This window comes from Bufo bufo, chromosome 5 (genome assembly GCF_905171765.1).
Source record: "Bufo bufo chromosome 5, aBufBuf1.1, whole genome shotgun sequence".
Taxonomy (NCBI): domain Eukaryota; kingdom Metazoa; phylum Chordata; class Amphibia; order Anura; family Bufonidae; genus Bufo; species Bufo bufo.
In genome coordinates, this window is record NC_053393.1 from 545,033,102 (window position 1) to 545,051,837 (window position 18,736).

The window sequence follows — 18,736 nt, forward strand, 5'->3', positions numbered from 1 at the left end:
ATCCTCCAAGTCAGGGGGCAGTGTAGCTGTGAACCCAGCCCTAGGGTGACAACTTTATTAGAAAACTTACTAGAGCATTTGGCAGCATCTCTTTGTGTCTCTCTCTGTGCATCTCTCTCCCTCTAGCTTTTCCCTCCTCCTCACCTCCCCTCTCCATAAACTTCGATGGGCAGCACCTGTAACTTGATCTCTCAGTAAAGTTAAATATCCATCTCATCTCTGCCTCTAGCAAAATGATTATTAGCTGTGAATTGAGGATGAAATTTCAGAGCAGGGGGTGAGAAAAGGAGAAGAATCTCATAACTGGAAAAAGAGGGATGTTTCTTTAATAAGATATATTATAAAGTTTCTTATCTTTTTTTGTACTATTAATTTATGTGGGGGACTTGGGAACTGCCAAAACGGGAGTAGTAGGGGAACGGTAAGCTGGGTATTGCATTTTTTTTTCTTATTTTGCACCTTTTTAAACACTTTAAGTGGATGGACAAGCCCTTTAAATTTGGACAATAAGATTAAAAAATTTTCAGGCTATGTTTGATAACATTGGACGCTGTTTACTGTAGTAAGGATGTCATGTTGTAGTTGTTATCTATGATGGGTGGCACAAGGATATGACTGTAATATGTACTGTTACTTTGTATTTATCTCACGGAAATTGTTCTAGAGATTTCTTTCTGCATTTTTTTGCTCTGGCTTTCTGCGATATTTAATATTTATGATCTACACGTGTAGGAAGAATTTATGAAAGCCCCATGTGCAAACATCTGTACAAGCACACTTTTCTCGTCAGATTTTTGCTCGGTCACGTCATGCGGACCACTTTTCTGAAAACTGGGCAGGGCGCGGGTGGGAGGGAGCACAGTCTACAGAGCCCAAAATGCTTTAGCATTACACTAGAAAACGGGAGAAAATTACAGCTGAAATCTGCACCCGCTCCTGCAGGAGTCACAGGTCCTTGAGAGGGATCAGGAGGTACACAGAGCGCAGGGGGGATTGGAGAAATGGTAACGTATTAGTAAAGTCTTTTTTTTCCTTTTTTTATTTATTAGTCGATGAAAGAAATAATAAACACATTATAATTTGTGATGAGCGAATCAAATTCCACAAAGTGATAAATTCAATTTGCTGCAAGGCTGAATTTCCCCGTGCTTTAAAGAAGCGAATCGATTTAAACTGAAAATAATAATATTTAAGTATTAAAAAATGTGCCGAATTTTACAAAACAATCTGCTTTGTGACAAACTACTTCGTCACGAAGCACATTTCTTTGTAAGTAGTGGGTGCAATTATAGGGAGCAGCTATTGCGCCGTTCCCCGTCTTTGTACCCCTCAGATGCCGCCTTCATACATGATCGTGGCATCTGATATTAGAAAAAGAGTCTAAAAAAAATAAAAATAATAATAATACCTGATCCATTTGCTTATGATGGGCCGGCCGCCACAATCTTGATTAAAGATGCCGGCCGGCATGATGACGTCATGTCGGGTCGCGTGACATATCGCGCCAGACATTCAAGCAAGATGGTGGCGGCCGCCCCGTAGCGAGCAAATGGATCAGGTATCATTATGTTTTTTTCTTTTTATTTTACACTCATTTATTCATATCAGATGCCGCGATCATGTATGAATGCGGCATCTAAGGGGACCGGCGCAATCCCTCTCTCTATCATTACACCCAGAAGATTTTTTTGTAAACTTCGGCAAAGCAGCCGAATCGAATTTCTTAATGCTTCGCTCATCACTGATTATAATCCCCTAAACATTGGGATGTCATCTCAAAGAGACATCTTGAATTTTTCAATATAAGTTATACCACATTTAATTTTCACATATAGATATCTCCATGAGAGACAAACAGGGGTTTTCTGGGGATGGTAAGCGGGAGTCAAATTCCAGCAAGAAAAAAAATAAATAAACAATTTTACATTATTATGTGTTTTTTTTATTGCAATTTATATTATTATTATTATTATTAAAGGGTCGTTCACATTAGCGCTATTATTTTCTATTATTTTCCGTTCTTCTGCTCCTACAAGTAGCGGAAGTGCCGGATTCGACACATATCTGACTCGAATGGAACCAAACAGATGTCATTGACTATAATGGGATCCGTTCGTTTGGAGTTTTGGAGAATATTTTTGACAATTTCTGTGAGGGACCCTCAAACGCAGATGTGAACATACACTAATAATAGTAACAATATTACAATTATTATTATTGTATTTTCTAGCGTAATACAGTACTTATTATTGTATTTCTAGTACCATGAGTAGTAGTATTATATTGTATTATTATTATTATTTTCTACCATTTTTATTATTATTGCTATATTTCAGATTATTATTACTATTTTTGTTGTTTTTTCTATTCTATTTTATGATTGTATTTTCTATTATTAGCATTCTTTACTTTATTATTATTAGTATTATTATTGTCATATTTTGCATTATTATTTTTAATTATATTTTATATTATGAATATTATTATTATTATTATCAGATTTCTCCCCTTTAAAAAAAAGAAATTCTCCTTTGCATTTTTCATGTATCAAGCATAAAATATAAAGTATCTGTATTCTGCGTTCCCCGTGTAGGTGGATTCTGCATTTTCGGAGGCATTTGCTATGAAATGAAGTGAGCCAGCTGTTTGTTTACCTCCTCGGGGAAGCAATCAGGATGCAGAATACGGGGTTCTGAACTGTGCAGATTGCTGCTATGGTAACAGAGTTTCTCCATCGGCCCCTTTATTTCGAGCAGCCGCGGCACCAGTCGTGTCTCTTACATGTTCGTGGTAATGAGCAGATTCTTCCTCTGCAGCCTTTTCATTAATTATTACAGAATGTTCTGTTCAGCGCACACCGTGGCGTCCGCGCTGCCCGTGAACACTGCGTACACTCCCTGCCGGCAGGTATGAGCGGGGACAGGAGGAGAACCAGATAACGCCCCAATCATGTCTCTTATCTGAGAACGGTCACTAATATCACATATCAATATAAAAGGAAAATCACAGCAGAACATAATAATAATGTAGCAAGTTCTTAATTAAAAATAAATAAAAAATTCTGACATATTTCTTGATCTCAGCATGGATCCAACAACTTAAAGGGCACCCGTCTTCCAGATCATCCCTATTACATGAGGCACACTACCCATCAGGGTTAATCCTGCTGATTAAAACGATACCCGTCTTGTGAAAATCTGATGCAGCGTTCCTGAGAAAAAAGACTTTTATTATTTATGCAAAAGAGGGCTTCAGTGCACTGAAGGGTGGGGTCTAGCCTCAGCTTTCCAGTGCTGGCCCCGCCCCTCAGTGCACTGAGGGGTGGGGTCTAGCCTCAGCTTTCCAGTGCTGGCCCCGCCCCTCAGTGCACTGAATTGCTCATTTGCACTAACAATAAAAGTCTCTTTTCCCAGGAACGCCACAACCGATTTTCATAAGACAGGTGTCGTTTTAATCAGCAGGGTCAACCCTAGCAGGCAGTATGCCTCATGCAATAGGGTTGATTCTGCTGGCAAGTGCTCTTTAAGCAAACTCTTCAAGTTAAGCTGATATACTACGCCGAACCTAAGACAGGGTCTATGGGGTTAGGGGATGACACAGACATTTAAAGGACACCAATGAGATCATCCCTGTGTCATGCTGCGCCCACTCAGGTACAGCATATCCTTTAACTTAAAGAGGACATCCCCTTTAACATGTCGCATCCCGGCTCATTTTCTTTTATAAATTTACTAAATAGTACATTTTACCTGCACCGATACAGTGTAGCAAACTGTAGCCATCAGGAGATTTCTGGAGCTGTGGATGTACTGAGCTCATAGGTGGCGGATTCAGTTATAGCCGCCGGCATCTAAGACTCAGAGATGGAGCTCATGATCTGAATGTGAGCAAATGTGAAGTCATTCACTGACAGCAAGAAAGCGGTGAAAATGATAAAGAACTGAAACATGAAGGGCTAGATTTACAAATTCTGTGTGGTAGAGAGCAGACAGTCCAAAGACAGACCCAATGCTGGATGGTGAAGGTGATGAATCGCAGACCACACCCCCTTTTATATTAAACCACACCCCTTGGCAAGTTAAGTGCAAAAAGTGTATAAATATCTATCTATCTAATATCTATCTATCTATCTATCTAATATCTATCTATCTATCTATCTATCTATCTATCTATCATCTCTATCTTCTTTCTATCTATCTATCTATCTATCTATCTATCTATCTATCTATCTATCTATCTATCTATCTATCTATCTCCTATTTCCTATCTATCTATCTATCTCATATCTATCTATCTATTCTATCTTCTATCTATATATCTACCTACCTATTGATCTATGTATCTTCAGTCCCTATACCCTGGTATAGTTGGCTACAGGGCCCAGAGCTCGGTGCTTTATTCTGTTCCCTACATGAAGATGCTGCATTTTCACACAGCGGCCACTAGGGGGAGCTCACCTAATGGTAACTGTATAAATTCCTATGCACTGAGCTCCCCCTAGTGGTGTCTGAAGGCGGGCAGTTTTACATTATATTTTGTGAATGGATTCCTTGGGTGGGGAAGCAGATTCAGCAAAAAGTAAAAACAATCAAGATAAGGAGATGAGGAGCAGGAACAAAAGACGTCACCATGTGTGATGTGAGGCGGAGGCGGAAATGAGATTTCATGTAATTTCCCCCGTGATCAGGTGAAGCCGTGCGGTGATGTAATGAGTGATGTATGATGTGAGCGGCGGCTCATCCATTGTGCGGTGTCATATATACCGGCCGCACCGGGTCACACTCACTGATTACTCTGCCATCTGCTTCTGGGAAATGAAAGTTGTGTGTTTCAGCATTAATGTGCGCAATCTTCTGACAGCGGCCTCCAGTCCAGACGGCCGAGCGGACGCGCAGTGAATGCGTAATCAGATGCAGCAGCCGAGACCTGACAACTCCGGGCAAAAATAATGCTAACAAGACAATAGGGGCCTGGAGGAACATGAAGCTGTGAAAATACTATTTATCTATTTATCTATCTATCTATCTATCTATCTATCTATCTATCTATCTATCTATCTATTTCATATCTATCTATCTATCTATCTATCTATATATTTATCTATGATCTTTCATTCTTCACAATAATAGTAATGACTCGTGGTGCAGAGTACTGAAGGTGTTAAAGAAAATAATCCCTCTGTGGTTTGGGCCAGGCAAATGGTTAATTTTTGCATCTCCGGTGGTCTAGGTAAATTAAGGGGTTAAAATAAGGGGCAGACAACCCCTCTTCAGTAGAAGCCACAGGCGGACAGGTCTGTTTGGTTGTAAAACCTTCAGACTGGATGTTATATTGTGGCCACCAGGTGGTTCTTTGCTCATCCAACACACCGCCATCTGGCTGTGTGTGACCGTCACCTGTGAGCGTCCCTGCTACGCCCTGAGGATCTCGTACCCACAGCTTGAATTCTTTATCCTTCACTTGAGGTCCAAGCCTATGGCACTGTAGCTGCACTAGTCAAAATATATCCTCTAGTTTATTTACTGTATGACTGCAGTATTTGAGTACTGCATGACGGTATTAGTTGAGCACTGTATGACTATTATTTTGGCACCCTATGAATGTACTATTTGGGTACTCCATGACTTGATGTGGGCTCTATAGCCCAGCAGTCTAGAACTGCACCAGATTTATCACAGGGGCTCCGGCTGATGGTACATGTGATGCAGATATTTTTGTTTACTTCTATACAACTATTGGTTGGTTCCTTCCATTTTACATATGGGGTTCATTTCTGCATAATTTTCAGCTTAATTATTAAATTCTAAATAAAGGAAAATCTGTTTACAAAAAATGTGGACATCGTGTACGTCAGCATCTGCAGGTGATGACATCACACATGTATGTTGTAGCTGGTGGTGATATCATGGACGTGGAAACAGGTGGTGACATCATATATGTGGACAGCAGGTGGTGGCATCATGTATGTAGGTGGTAGCTGCTGGTGGTATCATATGTGTGGAAGCAGGTGGTGATATCATATATGTGGACAGCAGGTGGTGGCATCATGAATGTAGGTGGTAGCTGCTGGTGGTATCATATGTGAGGAAGCAGGTGGTGATATCATGTATTTGGAAGCAGGTGGTGATATCATATATGTGGACAACAAGTGTGGACAGCAGGTGGTGACATCATATACAGTGAGGAACAGAAGTATTTGAACACCCTGCGATTTTGCAAGTTCTCCCACTTAGAAATCATGGAGGGGTCTGACATTCACATTGTAGGTACATTCCCAATCTGAGAGACAGAATAAAAAAAAAAAAATGCAGGAGATCACATTGTATGATTTTTAAATAATTTATTTGTCTTGCACTGCTGAACAGAAGTATTTGAACACCTGAGAAACAGCAAGAATTCTGGCTCTCAAAGACCTGTTACTGCGCCTTTAAAAAAGTCCACCTCTACTCCACTCATTTCTCTAACTTAGTAGAACCTGTCTGAACTCTTTACAGACCCCTGTCCACCCCACAGTCAGTCAGACGCCAACTACTACCATGGGCAAGACCAAAGAGCTGTCAAAAGACACCAGAGACAGAATTGTGGACCTCCACAAGGCTGGAAAGGGCTACGGGGCAATTGCCAAGCAGCTTGGTGAAATTAGATCAACTGTTGGAGCAATTGTTAGAAAATGGAAGAGGCTAAAGACGACTGTCAGTCCTCGGACTGGGGCTCCATGCAAGATCTCACCTTGTGGGGTATCACTGATGATAAGTAAGGTGAGGAATCAACCCAGAACGACAAGGGAGAAGCTGGTCAATGACATGAAGAGAGCTGGGACCACAGTCTCAAAGGTCACTGTCGGTAGAACACTACGCCGTCATGGTTTGCACGGAAGGTTCCGCTGCTCAAGTCATCACATGTCCAGGCCCGTATGAAGTTTGCCAATGACCATCTGGATGATCCAGAGGAGGCCGGGGAGAAAGTCATGTGGTCAGATGAGACCAAAGTATAACTTTTTGGTCTAAACTTCACTCGTCGTGTTTGGAGGAAAAAGAAGGATGAGTTGCATCCCAAGAACACCATCCCTACTGTGAAGCATGGGGGGGTTACATCATGCTTTGGGGTTGCTTTTCTGCGAAGGGGACAGGACGACTGCACTGTATTAAGGAGAAGATGAATGGGGCCATTTATTGTGAGATTTTGAGCAACAACCTCCTTCCCTCAGTCAGAGCATTGAAGATGGGTCGTGGCTGGGTCTTCCAACATAACAACGACCCGAAGCACACAGCGAGGATAACCAAGGAGTGGCTCCGTAAGAAGCATATCCAGGTTCTGGAGAGGCCTAGCCAGTCTCCAGACCTAAATCCAATAGAACATCTTTGGAGGGAGATGAAACTCTGACAAACCTGACAGATCTAGAGGAGATCTGTGTGGAGGAGTGGGCCAAAATCCCTGCTGCAGTGTCTGCAAATCTGGTCAAGAACTACAGGAAACGCTTGACCAAAGGCTTCTGGACCAAATATTAACACAGATTTTCTCAGGTGTTCAAATTCTTATGTTCAGCCGTGCAAGACAAATACATTCTTTAAAAATCATACAATGTGATTTTCTGAATTATTTTTTATTCTGTCTCTCAGAGTGGGAACTGTTCAAATACTTCTGTTCCTCACTGTGTGTGGGAGCGGGTAGTGACATCATGTGTGTTGACAGCAAGAGGTGATATCATATATGTGAATATCAGGTGGTGACATCATATACGTGGGAGCGGGTAGTGACATCACATATGTGGACAACAAGTGGTGACATCATGTATGTGTACAGCAGGCGGTGATTTTATATACCGTATTTTTTGCCCTATAAGACGCACTTTTCCCCTCCAAAAGTGGGGGGGAAATAGCAGTGCGTCTTATGGGGCGAATGCTGCTGATTTTGCCGAATTTTCAATGATACACCCGTCGCGATGCCGCGCGGCGGGTGTATCAGCTGTGAGGGAGGAGGGGCTGGGGGCCGGCATCTGCTTTTATAATGACAGCGGGGCCCGTGCAGTGACTGTATTCTACTACACGGGCCCCGCTCACTGTATAATCGTATCTGTAATAGTTAATTGTTATGTATATAATCGCATAATCAGCGCCTGTATACTTACAACTACAAGCGCTCGGTAGCAGAGAGGAGAGAGGAGGCAGGCCGGGAGGACAGGCGCTGGCAGCGTGAGTCACTACGTCACGCGCCTGCGCCGCCCACTTTATGAATGAAGCAGGCGGCGTGAGCGCATGACGTAGTGACCCACGCTGCCAGCGCCCGGCCTGCCTCCTCCCTCCTCTCTGCTACCAAGCGCTTGTAGTTGTAAGTATACAGGCGCTGATTATGCGATTATATACATAACAATTACCTATTACAGATACGATTATACAGTGAGTGGGGCCCGTGTAGTAGAATACAGTCACTGCACGGGCCCCGCTGTCATTATAAAAGCAGATGCGACCCCCACCCCTTGTATTGAGGGTCATTCACTACAGGGACACTGTTATGGAGGGGATCTGTGGATGACACATAGCATAAGATGCTATATATGTGTCATCCACAGATCCCCCCCATAACAGTGTCATCCATAGACCCCAATAAGAGCCACCCACAGATCCCCCATAAGTGTCACCCACAGATCCCCCATAAGTGTCACCCACAGATCCCCCATAACAGTGCGTCACCCACAGATCCCCCATAACAGTGCTCCATCCACAGACCATAATTAGTTCAAAACCCACCAAAAGCACACCTTTTGGTTCAAAATATTGTTTTTCTTATTTTCCTCCTCAAAAACCTAGGTGCGTCTTATAGGGCGAAAAATACGGTATGTGAATATTAGGTGGTGACATCATGTGTGTGGACAGCAGGTGGTGACATCAGCCTTTGCTTGTCGTTGGTACTTCTCTGTGCCCAATGTTCCGGTGTCCAGTGGATGTTCCTTCTGTCTTCCTTTGTATCTGCAAAAGGAAATTATAGATCATGTGAAGGCCGCGTCTTTGTCATCGTGACTTATTCACATTATACACCACATCCACTTTTCAGCCGCTTAATGTGCTTTTTTCTGCAAAATAATAATTATTATTTTTAAATTGGGATTGGTATCGAATCAATCAGATCTATTTACTTGTGTGCAATATTTCCCTGTGTGATTGCATGGACCCTGCGGTTCAGTGCCTGCAACTGACCATTCAGGGATGGGGGGGGGGGGGGGATGTCCCAGAGGAAACTGTGATCCTTGACATTTAACCCTTGTGATTCCACGATCGGCATCACACAATCATCTGACTGTCAACACTGGTGATCTCAGGGGCTAAAGATTTTAGGGAACAGCCATGGGTCTAATGAACTCCCAAGAGCTGTCCATGTGAATCACTGCATGTAGTCTGCCAGCAATACACCGGAATACATGGTTATGGCCATATACTATAATGCCAATCCTACAAGTCCACGTGTGGGGGGGGGGGGGTGTTCAGAGTTTAAAAAATATTATCTAAAAAAAAATAAAAAATTTATGAAATCTGGTTTATTGAATAAAAGCCATAAAACACACATTTCACTTTAATTGCTAAAATGGTCGAATTGATTTTACGCATTAAATGCAATTTTTTTTCTGTACAAAAAAATAATATCTCACAGAATACAAAACGGCCTCACACAATATCGGCGGAAAATTAAAAAGTTATGGCTTTTGGAATGCAAAAAAAATATTGAAAAATATGCTGCCTTGAAGGTTCAATTTAGTTGTGTCCTTCTGGGGTTGATACTGTCATCACTGCATCAGTTTGCATCCATTCTGAGTTATGCATTTGTTGCTCTGTCTATATGTCCAATCCAACCCCACAGTGAATATAATCCACAACTTTATTCACTGAAAGCAAACGTCAGACATGTCCAGGTGACTGACCTAATTCACCTTAAATGGAACGTCTTCTATAGTCGAAGAAATGAGACTCTAATGACAGCGCACCGTGTGGCCAGATGTGGCACTACAAGTACAATTTAATAGTTTTCATTATTTATCTATTACCCTTTTACAGAAGAAATAGTTGTCAACTCCCCCCCACCCCTATTACACATCCTACATGGGTTGTCAGGAATATTTTCCGATAAATTTGCCTGGTTATATACAGTAGTAATGTCATTGTTATTGCTATATGACTTAAAGGGGTTGTTCCATCTAGGACATTGATGGCATATCGCTAGGATACACCATCAATGTCAGATAGGTGTGGATCCCACCATCGTGAATCCGCTCCTATCTTCAGATCGGGTCCAGAAAGTGAAGGAGAGCCAGCTGCGCATGCGCAGCGTGCTCGCCATTCATTGCTGTGGAAATTCTGAAAACAGCTGAACGAGCATGCTCAACTGTCTTCAGAAGTCCCATAGTGGTGACTGGAGAACATGCTGCGCATGCGCAGCCCCTCCTCTATTCACTTCTATGGGACGGCTGGCAATAGCCCAGCTTGCACAGCTGCTCTCTGTTCACTTTGGGAGCCCCATTCTGGAGACAGGTTGGACCCACATCTATCGGACATTGATGGCGAATCCTAGCATTATACCATCAATGTCCCAGTTGGGCCAACCCCTTTAACCACCTCAGCCCCCAGTGCTTAAACACCCTGAAAGACCAGGCCACTTTTTACACTTCTGACCTACACTACTTTCACCGTTTATTGCTCGGTCATGCAACTTACCACCCAAATGAATTTTACCTCCTTTTCTTCTCACTAATAGAGCTTTCATTTGGTGGTATTTCATTGCTGCTGACATTTTTACTTTTTTTGTTATTAATCGAAATTTAACGATTTTTTTGCAAAAAAATGACATTTTTCACTTTCAGTTGTAAAATTTTGCAAAAAAAACGACATCCATATAGAAATTTTGCTCTAAATTTATAGTTCTACATGTCTTTGATAAAAAAAAAATGTTTGGGTAAAAAAAAAATGGTTTGGGTAAAAGTTATAGCGTTTACAAACTATGGTACAAAAATGTGAATTTCCGCTTTTTGAAGCAGCTCTGACTTTCTGAGCACCTGTCATGTTTCCTGAGGTTCTACAATGCCCAGACAGTACAAACACCCCACAAATGACCCCATTTCTGAAAGTACACACCCTAAGGTATTCGCTGATGGGCATAGTGAGTTCATAGAACTTTTTATTTTTTGTCACAAGTTAGCGGAAAATGATGATTTTTTTTTTTTTTTTTTTTTTTCCTTACAAAGTCTCATATTCCACTAACTTGTGACAAAAAATAAAAACTTCTATGAACTCACTATGCCCATCAGCGAATACCTTGGGGTCTCTTCTTTCCAAAATGGGGTCACTTGTGGGGTAGTTATACTGCCCTGGCATTCTAGGGGCCCAAATGTGTGGTAAGGAGTTTGAAATCAAATTCTGTAAAAAATGACCTGTGAAATCCGAAAGGTGCTCTTTGGAATATGGGCCCCTTTGCCCACCTAGGCTGCAAAAAAGTGTCACACATCTGGTATCTCCGTACTCAGGAGAAGGTGGGGAATGTGTTTTGGGGTGTCATTTTATATATACCCATGCTGGGTGAGAGAAATATCTTGGCAAAAGACAACTTTTCCCATTTTTTTATACAAAGTTGTCATTTGACCAAGATATTTATCTCACCCAGCATGGGTATATGTAAAAAGACACCCCAAAACACATTCCTCAACTTCTCCTGAGTACGGGGATACCAGATGTGTGACACTTTTTTGCAGCCTAGGTGGGCAAAGGGGCCCATATTCCAAAGAGCACCTTTCGGATTTCACTCCTCATTTTTTCCTGAATTTGATTTCAAACTCCTTACCACACATTTGGGCCCCTAGAATACCAGGGCAGTATAACTACCCCACAAGTGACCCCATTTTGGAAAGAAGACACCCCAAGGTATTCCGTGAGGGGCATGGCGAGTTCCTAGAATTTTTTATTTTTTGTCACAAGTTAGTGGAAAATGATGATTTTTTTTTTTTTTTTTTTTTTTTCATACAAAGTCTCATATTCCACAAACTTGTGACAAAAAATAAAAACTTCCATGAACTCACTATGCCCATCAGCGAATACCTTGGGGTCTCTTCTTTCCAAAATGGGGTCACTTGTGTGGTAGTTATACTGCCCTGGCATTCTAGGGGCCCAAATGTGTGGTAAGTAGGTAAATGACCTGTGAAATCCGAAAGGTGCTCTTTGGAATGTGGGCCCCTTTGCCCACCTAGGCTGCAAAAAAGTGTCACACATCTGGTATCTCTGTATTCAGGAGAAGTTGAGGAATGTGTTTTGGGGTGTCTTTTTACATATACCCATGCTGGGTGAGATAAATATCTTGGTCAAATGCCAACTTTGTATAAAAAAATGGGAAAAGTTGTCTTTTGCCAAGATATTTCTCTCACCCAGCATGGGTATATGTAAAATGACACCCCAAAACACATTCCCCAACTTCTCCCGATTACGGAGATACCAGATGTGTGACACTTTTTTGCAGCCGAGGTGGGCAAAGGGGCCCATATTCAAAAGAGCACCTTTCGGATTTCACAGGTCATTTTTTACAGAATTTGATTTCAAACTCCTTACCACACATTTGGGCCCCTAGAATGCCAGGGCAGTATAACTACCCCACAAGTGACCCCATTTTGGAAAGAAGAGACCCCAAGGTATTCGCTGATGGGCAATGTGAGTTCATGGAAGTTTTTATTTTTTGTCACAAGTTAGTGGAATATGAGACTTTGTATGAAAAAAAAATAAAAAAAAAAAATAAGCATTTTCCACTAACTTGTGACAAAAAATAAAAAATTCTAGGAACTCGCCATGCCCCTCACAGAATACCTTGGGGTGTCTTCTTTCCAAAATGGGGTCACTTGTGGGGTAGTTATACTGCCCTGGCATTTTCCAGGGGCCCTAATGTGTGGTAAGTAGGTAAATGACCTGTGAAATCCTAAAGGTGCTCTTTGGAATATGGGCCCCTTTGCCCACCTAGGCTGCAAAAAAGTGTCACACATGTGGTATCGCCGTATTCAGGAGAAGTTGGGGAATGTGTTTTGGGGTGTCATTTTACATATACCCATGCTGGGTGAGAGAAATATCTTGGCAAAAGACAACTTTTCCCATTTTTTTATACAAAGTTGGCATTTGACCAAGATATTTCTCTCACCCAGCATGGGTATATGTAAAATGACACCCCAAAACACATTCCCCAACTTCTCCTGAGTACGGCGATACCAGATGTGTGACACTTTTTTGCAGCCTAGATGCGCAAAGGTGCCCAAATTCCTTTTAGGAGGGCATTTTTAGACATTTGGATACCAGACTTCTTCTCACGCTTTGGGGCCCCTAGAATGCCAGGGCAGTATAAATACCCCACATGTGACCCCATTTTGGAAAGAAGACACCCCAAGGTATTCAATGAGGGGCATGGCGAGTTCATAGAAATTTTTTTTTTTTGGCACAAGTTAGCGGAAATTGATATTTTTAATTTTTTTCTCACAAAGTCTCCCGTTCCGCTAACTTGGGACAAAAATTTCAATCTTTCATGGACTCAATATGCCCCTCACGGAATACCTGGGGGTGTCTTCTTTCCGAAATGGGGTCACATGTGGGGTATTTATACTGCCCTGGCATTCTAGGGGCCCTAAAGCGTGAGAAGAAGTCTGGAATATAAATGTCTAAAAAATTTTACGCATTTGGATTCCGTGAGGGGTATGGTGAGTTCATGTGAGATTTTATTTTTTGACACAAGTTAGTGGAATATGAGACTTTGTAAGAAAAAAAAAAAAAAATTCTGCTAACTTGGGCCAAAAAAATATCTGAATGGAGCCTTACAGAGGGGTGCTAAATGACAGGGGGGTGATCAATGACAGGGGGGTGATCAATGACAGGGGGGTGATCAATGACAGGGGGGTGATCAATGACAGGGGGGTGATCAGGGAGTCTATATGGGGTGATAACCACAGTCATTGATCACGCCCGTGTAAGGCTTCATTCAGACGTCCGGATGCGTTTTGCGGATCCGATCCATCTATCAGTGCATCCGTAAAAATCATGCGGACATCTGAATGGAGCTTTACAGGGGGGTAATCAATGACAGGGGGGTGATCAATGACAGGGGGGTGATCAGGGAGTCTATATGGGGTGATCACCACAGTCATTGATCATGCCCCTGTAAGGCTTCATTCAGACGTCCGGATGCGTTTTGCGGATCGGATCCATCTATCAGTGCATCCGTAAAAATCATGCGGACATCTGAATGGAGCTTTACAGGGGGGTAATCAATGACAGGGGGGTGATCAATGACAGGGGGGTGATCAGGGAGTCTATATGGGGTGATCACCACAGTCATTGATCATGCCCCTGTAAGGCTTCATTCAGACGTCCGGATGCGTTTTGCGGATCGGATCCATCTATCAGTGCATCCGTAAAAATCATGCGGACATCTGAATGGAGCTTTACAGGGGGGTAATCAATGACAGGGGGGTGATCACCACAGTCATTGATCATGCCCCTGTAAGGCTTCATTCAGACGACCGGATGCGTTTTGCGGATCCGATCCATGTATCAGTGCATCCGTAAAAATCATGCGGACATCTGAATGGAGCTTTACAGGGGGGTGATCAGGGAGTCTATATGGGGTGATCACCACAGTCATTGATCATGCCCCTGTAAGGCTTCATTCAGACGTCCGGATGCGTTTTGCGGATCCGATCCATCTATCAGTGCATCCGTAAAAATCATGCGGACATCTGAATGGAGCTTTACAGGGGGGTAATAAATGACAGGGGGGTAATCAATGACAGGGGGGTGATCAGGGAGTCTATATGGGGTGATCACCACAGTCATTGATCATGCCCCTGTAAGGCTTCATTCAGACGTCCGGATGCGTTTTGCGGATCCGATCCATCTATCAGTGCATCCGTAAAAATCATGCGGACATCTGAATGGAGCTTTACAGGGGGGTAATCAATGACAGGGGGGTGATCACCACAGTCATTGATCATGCCCCTGTAAGGCTTCATTCAGACGACCGGATGCGTTTTGCGGATCCGATCCATGTATCAGTGCATCCGTAAAAATCATGCGGACATCTGAATGGAGCTTTACAGGGGGGTAATCAATGACAGGGGGGTAATCAATGACAGGGGGGTGATCAGGGAGTCTATATGGGGTGATCACCACAGTCATTGATCATGCCCCTGTAAGGCTTCATTCAGACGTCCGGATGCGTTTTGCGGATCCGATCCATCTATCAGTGGATCCGTAAAAATCATGCGGACGTCTGAATGGAGCTTTACAGGGGGTTGATCAATGACAGGGGGGTAATCAATGACAGGGGGGTGATCAGGGAGTCTATATGGGGTGATCAGGGGTGATTAGGGGTGATCAGGGGCTAATAAGGGGTTAATAAGTGATGGGGGGGGGGTGTAGTGTAGTGTAGTGGTGCTTGGTGCTACTTTACTGAGCTACCTGTGTCCTCTGGTGGTCGATCCAAACAAAGGGGACCACCAGAGGACCAGGTAGCAGGTATATTAGACGCTGTTATCAAAACAGCGTCTAATATACCTGTTAGGGGTTAAAAAAAACACATCTCCAGCCTGCCAGCGAACGATCGCCGCTGGCAGGCTGGAGATCAACTCTCTTACCTTCCGTTCCTGTGAGCGCGCGCGCCTGTGTGCGCGCGTTCACAGGAAATCTCGCGTCTCGCGAGATGACGCGTATATGCGTGACTGTGCGCAGCGCTGCCACCTCCGGAACGCGATCCTGCGTTAGGCGGTCCGGAGGTGGTTAAAGTTCGTTCAAATCCCTACATAAACTTTAGTTTAAAAGCCCATTCTGAAATACCCTATTAGGAAATTCTTGATTAATTTTTTCTAGCTCCATCTATTAGCCAGGGAAGAGAGGGGCTGCACAGGCCACCTGTTTGTCCGGAGGACCCAACACATCCATGCACTACACAGACAGTCCATTGATTTCAGTGGGAACCATGTAATACATCATCTCTCCTGTGGTGGTGCTGTAGGGAAATTAAACCCTTGGTCAAGCTTTCCCCGCAGATTGCAGCTGATCGCAGGATTTCAGTTTCTCAAACCCAATGGAGACGCTGGGTTAATAGATTAATTGTGTTGAGCGTGAATATATTCGAAAAGCAAATATTTTGGGCGAATATCGGCACTTTGAGAATTTGCGAATATTTAGAATATAGTGCAATACATTCGTAATGACGAATATTCGCTTTTTTTTTAACACACTACACATCAGGTGATCATCCCTCCCTTCTCCTAGCTTAAATGGCCAATGAGAAGGCTTTGTCACAGCTTAGCAACATCCCTAGCAACCAATCGGAAAGTTGCCTGCCCCTTCACTATATAAATGAAGATTATTTTGTGGAGTTTGATGTGAGAGAGAGAGGAGCTTGATTCTAGTGCTGTGCTTTGTCTGATATCATTTCAAATCGAATATAAATACTCTTGATAGTTAGTGTTAGATAGTAATAGGGAGTAGTGTAGCTGAATAGCTGATAGGGTCCAGTGCAGGGTGTAGTGTAGGTTATAGAGATAGTTAGCCGAAATATATAATGCAGATAGTGCTAGATAGTGTAGGTTAGTTAGTGAATAGTTTATTTAGCTGATAGGGTCCAGCGCAGGGTGTAGTGTAGGTTATAGAGATAGTTAGCTTAAATATATAATCCATATAGTTAGTTAGTGGGAGTTAGGAAATAGTTTAGCTGATAGTTTCCAGTGCAGGGTGTACTTTAGGTTAGATAGGGATATAGGATAGTGTCCGTCTGTGAAAAAAAAAAAAGTTTCTTAGTCTTAGGCCTCTTTCACACGGGCGAGATTTCCGCGCGGGTGCGATGCGTGAGGTGAACGCATTGCACCCGCACTGAATCCGGACCCATTCACTCCAATGGGGCTGTGCACACGAGCGGTGATTTTCACGCATCACTTGTGCTTTGCGTGAAAATCGCAGCATGCTCTATTTTGTGCGTTTTTCACGCAACGCAGGCCCCATAGAAGTGAATGGGGCTGCGTGAAAATCGCAAGCATCCGCAATGTGATTTTCACACACGGTTGCTAGGAGACGATCGGGATGGGGACCCGTTCATTATTATTTTCCCTTATGACATGGTTATAAGGGAAAATAATAGCATTCTGAATACAGAATGCATAGTACAATAGGGCTGGAGGGGTTAAAAAATAAAATAAAATAATTTAACTCACCTTAATCCACTTGTTCGCACAGCCCGGCTTCTCTTCTGTCTTCTTCTTTGCTTTACAGGAGGAAAAGGACCTGTGGTGACGTCACTGCGGTCATCACATGGTCCGTCACATGATCCATCACCATGGACCATGTGATGAGCGCAGTGATGTCATCAAAGGTCCTTTACCCAGGTGCTAAAGAACAAAGAGAAGCCGGGCTGAGCAAACAAGTGGATTAAGGTGAGTTAAATATTTTATTTTTCTTAACCCCTATTTTTCTAAGCATTCTGTAACCATGTTATAACCATGTTATAAGGGAAAATAATACAATCTACACAACACCTAACCCAAACATGGGTACAAAACATGCCGATTTTTCTCACGCGCGTGCAAAACGCATTAAAATGTTTTGCACTCGCGTGGAAAAATCGCGCATTTTCCCGCGATGCACCCGCATCTTATCCGGCCCAAATCCATGACGCTCGTGTGAAAGAGGCCTTAGTGTTTTAGTGTCCAGTTTGTGTAGTGAATGTGATTAGTGTTTTCGCCTTTTGTCAGTGAAAAAAAAAATAATTAAGTCTGTATCTTTTGTGTCTGAAAAAAAAAGTTTTATAGTCTTAGTTTTTTAGTCTTCGGTTTGTGTAGTAATTAGTGTTTTCGTCTTTTGTTAGAGAAAAAAATAAAAAATCTTTTAATCTCAGTGTTTTAGGCTTTAGTTAGTGTCTGCGTCTTTTGTGTGTGAAAAAAATATAGTTTTACTGTTTTTCGGTTTATTGTATATTTAATTTCATTATTGCCCCATTGTCCCCACCCCAATAAAGTTTGCCCAAATTCCCTCTTTATTTAAAAAATTTTTTGGGTGTATATATAAACCCACATATTCATCATGAGCCGTGGTCGTGGTAGGGGAGTTGGTTCCAGTACTGGAGTGCTGCCAGCACTGGGCCGCTCCTCTACCCACAGAGGTTGCGGGCACAGGTGGCAGGGGCGTCTGCCTCATCCATGACTTCTTCGGGCGTGGCAGACGCTCTAATTCATCGCATGACGCCGAGGCAGTTTCATTCGTGACCCAGACCAGTAGCACAGAGTCCTCTGCCCCGGCTCTGAGCAGCAGCCGCAGCTCTCCGCCTCCTGCAGGACCAGCCCCCAAGAATCGACCCTGATGCTGTTTGACAGTGAGAGGGACATCTTGGGGGAAGTTATGCAGGAGAGTGAGCTAGAGCTTGGTCTGGATGCTCAGGACATTTTGGAAGGAATGGAAGAGGAGAGGTTCTGCCCGTCAGTACCCCAGTGACATCCCTTCCAACTGGTGCAGGTGGTTTCAGCCACAGAACCCCCGCACCTAGTCAGACCCAGTGACAGCGAGGGGACAGCGGAGCCAGGTCAGGGGCTCCATGTCTGCTGTTCCCCTCAGTCAACCACTGGTCGACCTTGGGTCTGACATTACAGGGGATGAAGAGGAGGGTGACTTAGAATGGGTGCCACCTTCCTTGTCAGGTGACAGCAGCACTAATAAGGAAGGTAGGCACCCAAGGCAAA

General features: G+C 43.2%; 1 long non-coding RNA gene across 1 annotated transcript; it reads left to right on the forward strand.

Moving 5' to 3' along the window:
* The first annotated feature begins 16,496 nt into the window (after positions 1-16,496).
* LOC121001734 lies at positions 16,497-17,756 on the forward strand. Its single transcript, XR_005779123.1, has 3 exons — positions 16,497-16,543; positions 16,667-16,784; positions 17,693-17,756. It is a non-coding gene; the product is annotated as an uncharacterized LOC121001734 (long non-coding RNA).
* Positions 17,757-18,736: the final 980 nt, after the last annotated feature.